Genomic DNA, 12,167 nt, shown 5'->3' with positions numbered 1-12,167 from the left:
CTCTCTCTCTCTCTCTCTCTCTCTCTCTCTCTCTCTCTCTCTCTCTCTCTCTCTCTGTTTTCTATCTTCTTAAGGAGACCGACGTTTTGCCGGCAAAATTCTATCTCTCCAAACATGTGAGACATTTCTCGCCCTATGAATAAAGAATGGTTTGTCGTTATGTACACTTTCGCGACACGTAGCCGGCGCGAGAATTTTTCTCCAGCGCTGCCGTGAACTTGCAGCTTGCGGGACCGCAATGCACCTGCATCGATCAATTTATCAACGCTAAGTACGTTAGCGTACAACAGCAGGAGCATCGATGCCGGCGCATTTACGCGATGCATTACGCTAAGTAGATACACGCCGTTCTGGTGCGGACATCCCGAGTGGATCTTGACGCTCCAGTTCGGCCTCGTGCGTCTTTCTCGACGCACCTTAACATTAGAAGGACTGGAGTTAACAACCACCCTAGAAGGAGACCGTAGGACAAAAAAGTCCTTTACCATTTTGCAAATGACCACATAAATTTTTAGATATTAATTAGAGAACATTTATGCATTATCGCGCGCAATCATGTAACAATTTTCTTTCATCAGACGTAGAATAAAAAATTTCGATTAAGGATACCAAAAAGACTGAAAAAGATTCAGTATAACAATAACAGTTTTATTTGATAAATTAGTAATATTATTTTAAAAACATTATATTTTATAATTATCTATGCGTTTTCTATTTGCTATTTATGAAAAAATATGCTCGGAGCCAAATTGGCTGTCTCGATGCTTTTAGTATTTAAGCCGACTTCCATACGACGCTATGGGTCGTGGTTATTCGTGCGAATTTCCATTTGGTGCTAAAACGTTGTTCCGAAAATCGCGCAACTTTGATCGCGCAACTTTTCGGCTCACGTCGGTAGCACGACATAGCAAGTCGTTTGAACAGAGAGTCTAAGTTAGTTCCCATATTGTTCACGCAGATCTCCGTCCTGCACAAAAGCATGATCGAAAATCATTTAGCCCGTAAACACGATCGACGGAGCGCATTATTCGACATATTCTCGACTCGTGTTGTCACACGATGTGAGTTAATTTAACAGTCAATGTTGTCTCGGAGCTACAGACACAGAGGAATGATTACGAGCCGACTTATGTGCTCAATTCGCACACAGAGAAAAACATCATTCTACTGCCGAGAAACGCGATTACTCAATTTACTTTCCTTCTTTTAAGTAATAGGGATTTTCAGCAAGAAATATTTTGTTGACAATAATCTCAAAATATATTCTTGACAAATTTGAGAAAAGTTTATTATTACACACATGTACTCAAAACAAGAATTTATTTCTCTTTACGAAAATGTTATAAAACTTTATTCAAGAAAAGTCGGTTCAACTCTCTATGTATTAAGCAAACCGAATTTTTATTTTAAAATTTTAGTTTAATTCAATATTCTTGACTAAAGTGCTAAACTTACTAAGACTTGGAATATATTTGAATAAATTTGATACTTATGACAAACTGATAGATTTGCGGATATATAAACTTCTGAAATATTTGTAGCGAGTTTAACGTTTACTTGTGGAAGGCTGTGCCTCGAATTTTCAGATACTCTGTACAATCATTGTACAAGTGCGCAACGTCAATCTGCCGTGTCATTATCTCGGAATACTGTAACTCACTTTATCCGCGAATATGGAACGGCCGTTGTCGAGAAATACTCTCGCCTACGACAGCTCATAACGAAGCCAATCACTCATCGCAGTTAAATCGCACATCATCGTCGTACGTCTCGGACGATACTTTCATATCGAAAACAGAAATCGTGGAATCGTCTCGGGACGATAGCTTCTCCAGACACAGTCGTGATTAGTATCTCAGAGAGCGCGGAAGTTCAGCAATTGACAAATTAAAGGAAGACCCGATAACTATCTCTTTAATTTTTAGTTGAAAAAGTCTCAGAACTGCTAAATGCGCTGACTCTTCGCTGGTCTCGCGCTAACTATATCGATCAACCGTTTTAACGATTAAAAAAAAAAATTCGCGAGAGCCGTTGAGATCGGAGGAGGGAATGTTTGGATTTCGGGGGGACACAAGTTCTAAGAATTCCAGAACTGTAAACTGGATCGATGAAATGGATGCCGGTCTTGTTCTCGCCGGACCATGGATATTTCATCGAAGGCAACGACCGCGTACGCGTAAGGGTCGCGATTTCGGTAGTAACAACGCACGTTACGATGATTGCGCCGAATTATCGACCGATATGTGAGCACGATGGTTACCGGGACTTTGAATATTGTATGGCCGCGCTGCAATAACGAAGCATACCCGCCGGAATTTCCCAACAACTTCATCTCAGGTCTGGCATTCCGAACGCGTCGTCAGGGATCGGACGCGTTCATTCGCGTTTTCGACGATGCAGAATTCGCCAGATGGTCAGAAACACGTATCGCAAAAAAGGAGAGAAATGTTCCGCCGCGTATTTACGTACACGTACACGGTATATGTTTGTTTTATTATCGACGCCATGACCTAGAGAGACGTGACCTCAATAATAAAACACGTAACGCCAAATAAAAACGTTTCATCCACGCAAGATGCCTCCATGATTATATCTCGTCAAATATTATCGATTAACGTACAACTGAAACGATCAATCCAATTTTTACGGTACCGTCGTAATTTCTCGAGCCGAAGGCGTTTTGATACTAATCTTGCAAATACCATTAAAGGATCGATGTAACCAAACTACAAAACTACAATTTCCAATGTATTAAATTAACTCATTTTATCTGTGTAATTAATTTAATTCATTTTATCTGTGTAATTTTCAGAAACTATTTTATCCGTATTATTTTAACATATATAAGTGTGTAATGTGTTCATTTTATACGGATTTTATGCGTAATAATAAGAACATGTCTTGGAAACTTGGAAATAATAAGATAACGCATTTCTCGTTATTAACGTTGCGTAATACGTTTGCGTATTACGTATTATAAAAAGACGCGTTTACTCCTTATTTACAGAGCGTTTCAATAGCTTGACACATTAAATAACTTTTACACGGTTAGGAAATTATAAATCATATAGGATTTTTATGAAAGCAAATTACACAAAGAAAGAATGCAAATATTAATCTGCAAATGTATTTTATTTACACTCGAAATATGTAATTATTTTCATTGAAGAGAAAAGCATGTTATATAAAGTATTGTGAAAATTACAAAATTGAAAGCAGAGAGAAGTGTAAATCACTGCTACACTGCAAACTCAAGTGCATTATTTTGGCTGAATCTTTTACGTGTTTCTTACTGTTTTGAGTCGCGCCATTTAACACGTTTAAACGTATTAAATTATAATTTACACATCTTCAACACGTCAAATGCACTTAAACGCATCTTAAAGCAGTAAGAAAAATAAAAGTGACTTTAGCCAAATTACATGTTTATACGTTTAAAAATTTTCTGGATTAACGTTGATCCAAAATTTCGACTTGGGTTAACACACACTGACGGAAAGTCGAGGGTTGCTTGTCGAGAGAGCCGAGAGAAAAAGCGTCATCGAAAAATGCCGAACACTTACATGAAAGCGGAAAGCTCGGCAGGCGGAAGCGCCTTCTAACGTGTTCATTCGCACGAACGGCGCACAATCGCGTATTTTACGCTCGGGCGAGTGGCGAAAAGCGATCGAACGCGAAGGCTAGGCGGGAATATCGATTGAGCCGAGATTGCAACCGGCAATCAGTATCAGTCAAGATCCAGCTCCTAAACTGATCCTATCGCGCGTGAACGTTTTCTGCCAAAAGGACGAGAACCAATCGCCGACTGCACGATGGCGAAACGGTGCGCCAATGATGCGAAAAAAGCCCATCAAGAAACTGTCCCTTTCTTCTTTTTTATCCTTATCTCCGCCCCCTGCGGATGTCGGTACATATCGATGCGCGTGACAAACTTCCAGCGTATCACGCTAATATTTCAATATGCGGTGAAAATAGAAGTAGAGCGCACGTCGATACCGCGGGTCATGCTGTCTACCAAATTTCATCAAGTATTGAGCAACGTCTGCCCGAACGCGCGCTGTTTTTATTATATGACTGTAACAATCGATAGCGCAAATGGAAAATGCACACACGGTAGCCGAAGCTCGCGAATGTGTATATACCGCTCGCTGCAGCGCGACGAATAAATCCGGCGTCGTCTGTTTCTCTTCCTTTCTGTGATCACATCACATCTCATTTCCAACTCCCGATTAATAAATCCAACGATCATCCGATCCCCTGTCACCCCTGCAGTGAGTCGACGAGTAATAACGAGTGTAAGAGAAGCCGTCTCTTACACGTCGCAACAAATACCACTTACATATGCCGTAAAATGTAGGAATTATTCACTAATAGCACGTCCTTACGATATGTACGTGTTGGCGATCGCACGTCGTTATCTTCGACACTCTCGATACTGCGCACGAAACTCTTTTGACAGATAAAAGACGCGTACAACGCAGAGCGTTGTCGAACGATATGTTCACAGTGGCTGCTCGCTATAAAAAGATCAAAGATGGCCACGTCATGCATGACGGACGCCGAAAATGACGCCACGAGATGTATGTTGCTATACTTAAAGTCACTAAATATTATCAAGTACCACAATACGTAAAATATGCTCAATGTTTTGGCATTTGGAACCAATATGGCGTCGGTTAATGCATATAGAGCACACTTTGTGTAACTTATGTATACATAGTGCAATTTTAATAACCAGGTTTGTAGTGTGGAACAATAATATAGGTTAGCCGCATTCGTTTCTAACTATGCTCATTGTTTTTAATATTAATCCAGAAAATACATTATTTCTATATATAAGGCTATTTCGTTATATAAGGCTGACCGAAAAGTTTTAGTAACTATCGATCCATCACCCGGTAAGACATCCGCGTGACCGAGTAGTCACACACACATCAGCTGACATGAAACTGATAAGCAAATTGCACCCCGATAAAAACAAATCGTCATTATTGAGTCAATCGTGCGTGTAACAGCGATAACGCACGAGCCGCGTCTTGCACCAGCATATCAAATTTCGGAGCGAGGGGTTGCAGACTCGAGGTAAAAGCTCCCTCGATTAAGAGAAAAAAATATCACGTTTAATCGCCCGCGTCACATGTTTCCCACGAGTGGGAGATGGATGGCCTCGTGTGCGTCACGCCGTCGAAATTGCGCCGGCAAGGAATCGCGTTAGGCGTTATAACGCGGCCTCGTAGAACGGCGCGCGTGTTGCAGGGGACGGCGGGAAAAGAGCGGTTTCCTCCAAGGTTTGGAACACAATTTGCCGGATGGCGAGAGAGCGAGCGTGTAGAGGCGCCTTTACACCGAGGGAACTTTGTACACGCGGCGAAGAATTGTGGCGCATAAGACAGAGGGAAGAGAAAGAGAAAGAGAGAGAGAGAGAGAGAGAGAGAGGAAGAAAGATCGAAGAGAATGTGGCGAGTACACTTTAAAGCTCGCCTTCTCTTCTCCTCCCCGTCACCGACACCCCTCTGGCCTCTGCGATTTATTGTAGCGGGTGCCAATGACCGCGAGGGAACGGGGGACGCTCAAGTGCATTGCTGCATATTTTACTCGAAGGTGCACGTCACAAGGCGGGTCATGACGTCATGTCTAACCTACATACCTTGAGGGAGCAGAGTCGCGCAGCGATGCGATCGTTGTACGCGAAACGGCCTGCGAGATGTATACGAGACACGCCCGGGATACGCGTATCCCTCTCTCTCTCTCTCTCTCTCTCTCTCTCTCTTATATTTTCTTGTTGCCCGGGCGAAATTCACCAGACGCGTACGCACGACGGCTACTGGGAGAGAGGAAGCGCGATCAGCGCGGGTGACAGACGCTTTTTACCGGTCGGCGGCGAGGGCATTCTGGCGATTCAAACACGCACTTAAGCTTTCTCGACGTAATCAATTCTCACAGATCGTCCGGCGTGCGTCCGGCGTGCCATCATCTGTCGGCTGATTTTAGAGGGAATTGTTCAAGTCCGCGAATTGCGGGTTTGTATTTCACGCGGCGCGCATTCATTGGAATTTCAGCAACAATACGTCGCCGGCGTCTCGCGTTTTCCGAGCGAATTTGCACTCGTGTAGCCGGCTTTTCCTTTAAAAAGACCAGTAAATAAAAGTACCGTCGCCCGCTGCAATTTTTTGCCGCCGTGTTCCGTCGCTCCTCCGCCGAGATCCACGTACAATATTAAATATCGGGCCGCGGCGAACTGGTTACACGCGTGTGTGCTGTTAATACGTAGCGACCAAATATTGCATCTCCTGTGCGCGTGAGCGCCGTGTGTGAACGCTATATCACACGACGCACAGTCGCTGCTTCCAGTTCCAGCGACAACAGCTGCCGAATCGATTTGCGATGCGATTTTCTGGGTGAAGACGTTTACTGGCGAATGCTCACACACGCACACCGAACGCGCGCTTGAACGAGCTCGCGCGCTAATAATTCAATATAAGCCGAACTAGATCCGCTGTATGACGTAGAGAAGCATCGCGCAGATCGGATGAATGCCCGCGAACCGGAATTCCGATGCTTCTCAGTCATGAATTGTTAACGAACAGACGATGCGCTGTAACGTAATAGGTGCGCGCTTATGTCCCCGCGGTTAGTATCGAACACGGTCGTCCGATTTTCAACCAAAGACAACGTGTGTCCTTCGGTTAGGTGCATGCAACAGTATCCTTTCTGAGCGTACGAAGGTATACTGTCTCTGAAAGGTAAGGTCACTTGCCTCAGAATGGCGTGATGGGAATGTGTGTGGTGGAGATGAAGGGAGCGTTGGGAGTAACAAGAGTGAATTGTACTTTAAGTTTTTTTTTTTCATTATTTTGTAGATCGCAAACGGTTTAGACATAATGAGCACACTTTAGAGCGTAGCTAATGATTAAAATAGAAAAGGAATTATTGAAAAATAAGCCAGAATATGTCGTTATAATAACCAAAAATTCTGCTTATTAAAAGTGGTTCAACCAAACGTGTTACGTTAATTCAAGGCTCTTTTCTTTTGTATGTAACAACAACAATTACGCAGATAGCTTCTTTCAAATACGAAAACTTGGATCAACGACGCAGCACGTTCACGCAATTTACTGGAAGAAGAAGTCTTTTCCCAATAGCACTATATTTGCGGTTTTTAACTGGTAACAGATATAATCTCCGGCCTATAAAGGTGAGGAAAGGAAATGGGCATTGGGATGGAGTTCTTGATAAAAGTTACGAGAGCAACTTCAATCTGCAGATAAGAAAGCGCACACATCGCCTCGTAAAAAATTCGAGTGTTTCTCGCGAAGCTGTTCGGATCTAAACTTATTGCATACTCTTCTAAAATAATTCCCTAATTTTAATAGCGAGTCTACGTGAAAGCAATTCAAGTCTTCAAACGAACGAGGTCGATTTGTTTCCGCCTCGGCGCGGAGGACCCCGAAAGCACTTCCATCCTGACGATCTCGCGAGAACTGAACAGTCTCCGCGATTATTTCAGTAACATTTTAATATACGGAGAAGTGCTTTTGATGTCGCGATCTTCAAAGAAACGGCGTGTAATGACTGGTTGTTTCAATTATCACCGAGAGGAATTCACATTTCATCGGAGAGCCGGTGTGTATCACGTAACTTTGCTATCGTGTTACGAAAGTTCTCGCAACTGCGAAACACGCGGATATACACTAGTAATAATAAAATATCTGACGTCGATTTAATTAAGCGGCCGGACGAGACTAGAGGGCGAGAGCATAGAAGAGCGAGAATGTAGTTTCACCATTAAAAAAAATGCGCTTCGAGGAGACGGAGGGAGAACTCGTTAAGAAGTCGAGAGAAAGAGCCTATCCCTTTCTCTGTCTTTCTCGTTCTCTCACTCTCTCAGCCGCACTCGACGCTGTTCCGGTTAAGATGGAATTATTTGAATAATCCGATCCCCCCTTTGTGTCTCGCGTCTGACGCCGGAAACAAGACGGGAGAGTCTAATACTTTCGCGAGAATCGGCGGCGCTCAAACGCGACCGAAAGAATTCCCAGCTCTCTCTCTCGCCGATCGAGAGAATATACGTTTTGTACTCTCTGTATTCTATAGATTCTCCTGTCATTGTAGAGGCGCGTACACGTGAGATCACGAGCATTCTCTCGCGAACTCGTCGAATCCGAGAGAGTGCTGTCGTCTCTTCGACGAAAACTTATTTCGACATCGTCGGTACGGTGTCGAATTCTTAGTATCGAGGGCAGCATGATATGCATGTGTGCGGGCGAACACTTGAAACTAAATCTATAACTTACAAAGAAGCCGTGATGTACAGATAGATACAGAAAGTCAAACAAAAAAAAATTCCTCCCTTGTTGTTCGCAAAATAGAGAACTTTTTGTTTCACTTAATCTACTTATACACCGCAATTTCCCCGTGAGTTACCGGACACCCTGTATATTCCATTCAAAGCTCATTAACGACGGGAGTTTCGTGCGTTGCGTGCGGAAGCCCCTCCAAAATTTAATTCGACAAGAAGATCCGTCACGATGCTCCCCCGCAAATGTTTCCCCCGGGGCAAACGCATCAATCACGTTCCCGTCGAACTGGAAATTTATAGACACCTGACAATTTTTGTATACTTCAAGTCAGTCCTGCTTCTTCCGTCTATCTTGGCTTTGCAATATTCGTTTCACATGCGTAACCTTCTCCGGGGAAATCAGAGAGGTTATCAAACTTTAAAGGGTATAAAATCAGTCAAGAATTTACGTTGGTCGTGTGGCGATGTATCCTACACGACACAGTCTCGGACAACACGGAGGGAACCGGAGGGGTGGGAAAAAAAAAGAGTGGATGCATATGTGCGCAATGCGCAACGGATGATATCGTAAAATGTCGGGATTTCGCAGACCCGTCGGAGCTGCTCGCATTACTTATGAATGCTGTTAGGCGTTTCGAGCAGATTGCGATTCAGACATTTCGCAATGAATTTATGCACCTCATACATGTATAATCATTCACAAACATGGGCGAGCATACTCGTAATATCGGCGCGAACGTACAGAGTGTCTGACAATTATTCACGCAGCCTTTGTCCGTAGGTGGAACTCATCAAACTGGACACAGAGTACCTCCACCATTTCGCAAACAACCGCGTGAAATTTTGAATTATTAATCGTAGGAGATAATGGCGCACGCAGTATAGTATTTTTTTCCGTATTCGCGATAAGGCATGAAATCTTCTTCAATTAATAACTAAAAAGCTACATGATCATTTGCGGTAGAGAACTCTTTTACTCAGCTTTACCTAATTTAAAATCGCACGACAATGTTCTCATCACAGCCCGTTTATCCCGTAACGCGTGATTATTCACCAGTCTTGTTTAATTGATAATTCAGAATTTTGCGTTGTTGTGTGCGAAATGATAGAGAAATTCTGCGTTCAACTTAACAAGTTCCACTTGCACACAACGAATGCATGAAGAGTGAATGCATAAATTCAGTCAGACACCCTGTACAACTTTACTTCGTAAAGCGCGCGCACGTGCGCGTGCTATTAAAGGCAAATGCGCGATTGTGTGGCGAACTGTTTTAATTAAAATCTACTCTGACGTAAAAGTTACGGGTACGCGCGCACGGCTGTGTTCGGGACGAGCCAATTAAGCAGAAATTATTATTGTGAATCGCACGGGGGAGAAGCACACGACGCCGCGCAGCGACTCATAATTCGAAGTGTGTGCTTCTCTCTACTCGAGAGGTATTCCCACGCAGCTCCCGCCCAAGTTTCCGCGCGGTTAACGCAGTTTGCGAAGTTCCGACGACGCCGCGAGCGCATCCTGACGATTACCGAGGCGGAAGCTTTTCTCGAATTGAAAAAACGCATTTCCTAAAGTTCAAAATCAATTCGAACTCCGCGTTAATTCGGACGAAATTGCATCGGTCGGTGTGTCTCTCCCGTAGGGAGGAAGACTTAGCGGCCTCGAGCGTTCCCTCATCGGGAACTTCTGCAGGCAAATGCGAACTTCAATTCTCTCGCCGTTCGCGCTCTCCCCTGCACGCCGACCTGCCAGCCACTACTTCTGCCTACCTCTGTCCACCTGCCTATCTGTCATTCTGCCTGCGGTCTCGTGATCGCGATGTCAAGTTTCGGTTTTCCACTCTGCGGGTCTAGCGTAGGATAAACTCGGCACACCGACACTATTGATTTTGTCAGGGAGCACCGAAGGGGTGAAAGGGAGAGGAGGGACGGGGGAGTCGGGTGGAGAGAGCGCGTCAGAGAAAGTCGAGGGTAGGTGAGGTCAACCCCCTATTCAGGTGGGTTTTCGCCCGATGGATGAAGCCCCGGGATATATAGCCGGCCTTTTCCGGATTTATTCAGGGTTATCCTTGAACGCCGCCCTGCCGCACTCTTGTAACGGGCCAAAAATCGATGTATACTTGAAGCTAAAAGGATCGATACGTCGCCCGAGTTGTGAGTTGTGTGGCCCCGCGTTGTGTGCTCAATGGACAAAAGTAATTCTCGGCGTTGCGCGAAAGTCGCAGGCGCCGCGCCATCCGCTTCGGCACATCGCGAATTCTTCTTTCTTTCCAGCGCCACCAGCTGTTGAAATATTTACAACACCGCGCTGTTCTATTTCGGCAAAGCGTACGGTTATTAAAGGAAAGTTCGTCAATATCCGGCGAGAAAGAGAGCTTTAATAAAGAGGGCCGCTTCTCGGGACGTCAAGTCCTGAATCCCGCCTGGTATTGGCGTCTCAATATGAAAAGCGCGCGATCAGAGTAGTTCGCTTATGACGAGACGCGCGCGAACAGGTTAAATTGGAATATTATGAAACTTGGATAATTCCCGGCTATCGTTTCGCGCGCGTTTAATCCCGACAGCTTTCGCGCGCCAAGAACGCGACTGCCCTCGAGTAGGGATGTGCGATTTATGAAATTTTGTATATCGCGATGCGACCTTTTTTAAGAATCGCAATGAATGCGATATATCGCATCACAAATATGATTTTAAATCGCGCGCGATTTTTAATCGTAAGGAAACCTGAAGCATAAGTTCGTTCTGTAGCGAAAGTCAAAATTCTCGTTACAGAACGAACTTTGCGGCATGCATGGCTCCTCGCAAGAAAAATAACTTTAAATCATGCTCCATGGGCATTGGGCTTATAATTTTATAAATTTAAATGATAGAATAACTCGTACACCTTCTTTTCAACTTTCAATTGAATTCAATTGCGCGTTTCAATCGGGCTGACAGGACAGCGCCAAAGCTTGCACCGAATGTTTTGACGTAATTTCATTTCTAACTGATGCCCTTCATCGTATCGATCAAGCGAGTCTGATGTGTCATTTGTATTGACAAATACTTCGCTAACGAAACGTACCTGCTTATTTTGTAATGTCGCTTCGCAGCGAGCGGCTTTAGTGTCGCGCGGAACATTTCGACGTGAGCATTTCTGTATAACGATTTCTTACCGCGACGTTGCGCATGAATAAAGATATGCGAGATTTATGCACACAAAAACACGATTTTATGCAAAAATAACTCGCCACTGAATGCCGCGCCGCATGCCTGCTTTTGTGTGCACGCATTTCGCGGTTCAACAGTGAAAAGCTCATTACAAGCGTTCCGCGCATCTCTTTCGTTTTTACATAGCGCAGCTGATGTTATGCATGATGTTAATTTTAATGACGGATTCTCTGATGCGCGAGTCAGAGTCGGATTTTCCTTGAGAGGATGCTGGATACCGCCACGAAGCAACTTCAGTGCAACATTGCACTGTTTTTCTATTTGTTTGCATAAAATTGCAATATTTTTATAAAGTAAAAATATAAATGTCAAGACATGTATAGAAAGACAGCGAATGTTGCATGAAAAACAGCAAAAAATTTTGTAAATACAAATTTTTTTTATTTTGATACAGTATTTGGTGTCTTTCAATGCATTGACACTTGTACTTTCATTCTGTAAAATCTCTTACAATTCTAATGCAACTGAATAGGGAAAAAAACGTATATAATGAAAAATCTACATTGAGAGAAGAAAAATATCTAAAAAGTAAAAAATATATTTATTATTCCCGTAACATATTTACTTATTTAATATTTTTTTCCAATTAAAAGATAAACATTTTCTTAAAACTTTAGCATGAAATTGTTTATTCTAATTGAATAAAAGAATTTAGATTCAA

At 43.5% G+C, this 12,167-nt stretch overlaps 2 protein-coding genes across 3 annotated transcripts in view; both read right to left on the bottom strand.

The window, feature by feature from the left end:
- LOC116840694 (cAMP-specific 3',5'-cyclic phosphodiesterase) overlaps positions 1-12,167 on the bottom strand; it is a 474,033-nt gene that overhangs the window by 348,519 nt on the left and 113,347 nt on the right. The window lies entirely within an intron of this gene.
- Positions 1-12,167, bottom strand: part of LOC116840658 (dendritic arbor reduction protein 1-like) — a 52,430-nt gene that overhangs the window by 16,127 nt on the left and 24,136 nt on the right. The gene's annotated exons all lie outside the window — the stretch shown is intronic.

The sequence above is a fragment of the Odontomachus brunneus genome, unplaced genomic scaffold (assembly GCF_010583005.1).
Source record: "Odontomachus brunneus isolate Ranch 3 - 2012 unplaced genomic scaffold, Obru_v1 Obru_scaffold_011, whole genome shotgun sequence".
In the NCBI taxonomy this organism is placed as follows: domain Eukaryota; kingdom Metazoa; phylum Arthropoda; class Insecta; order Hymenoptera; family Formicidae; genus Odontomachus; species Odontomachus brunneus.
This window is presented reverse-complemented; position numbering and strand designations above follow the sequence as displayed.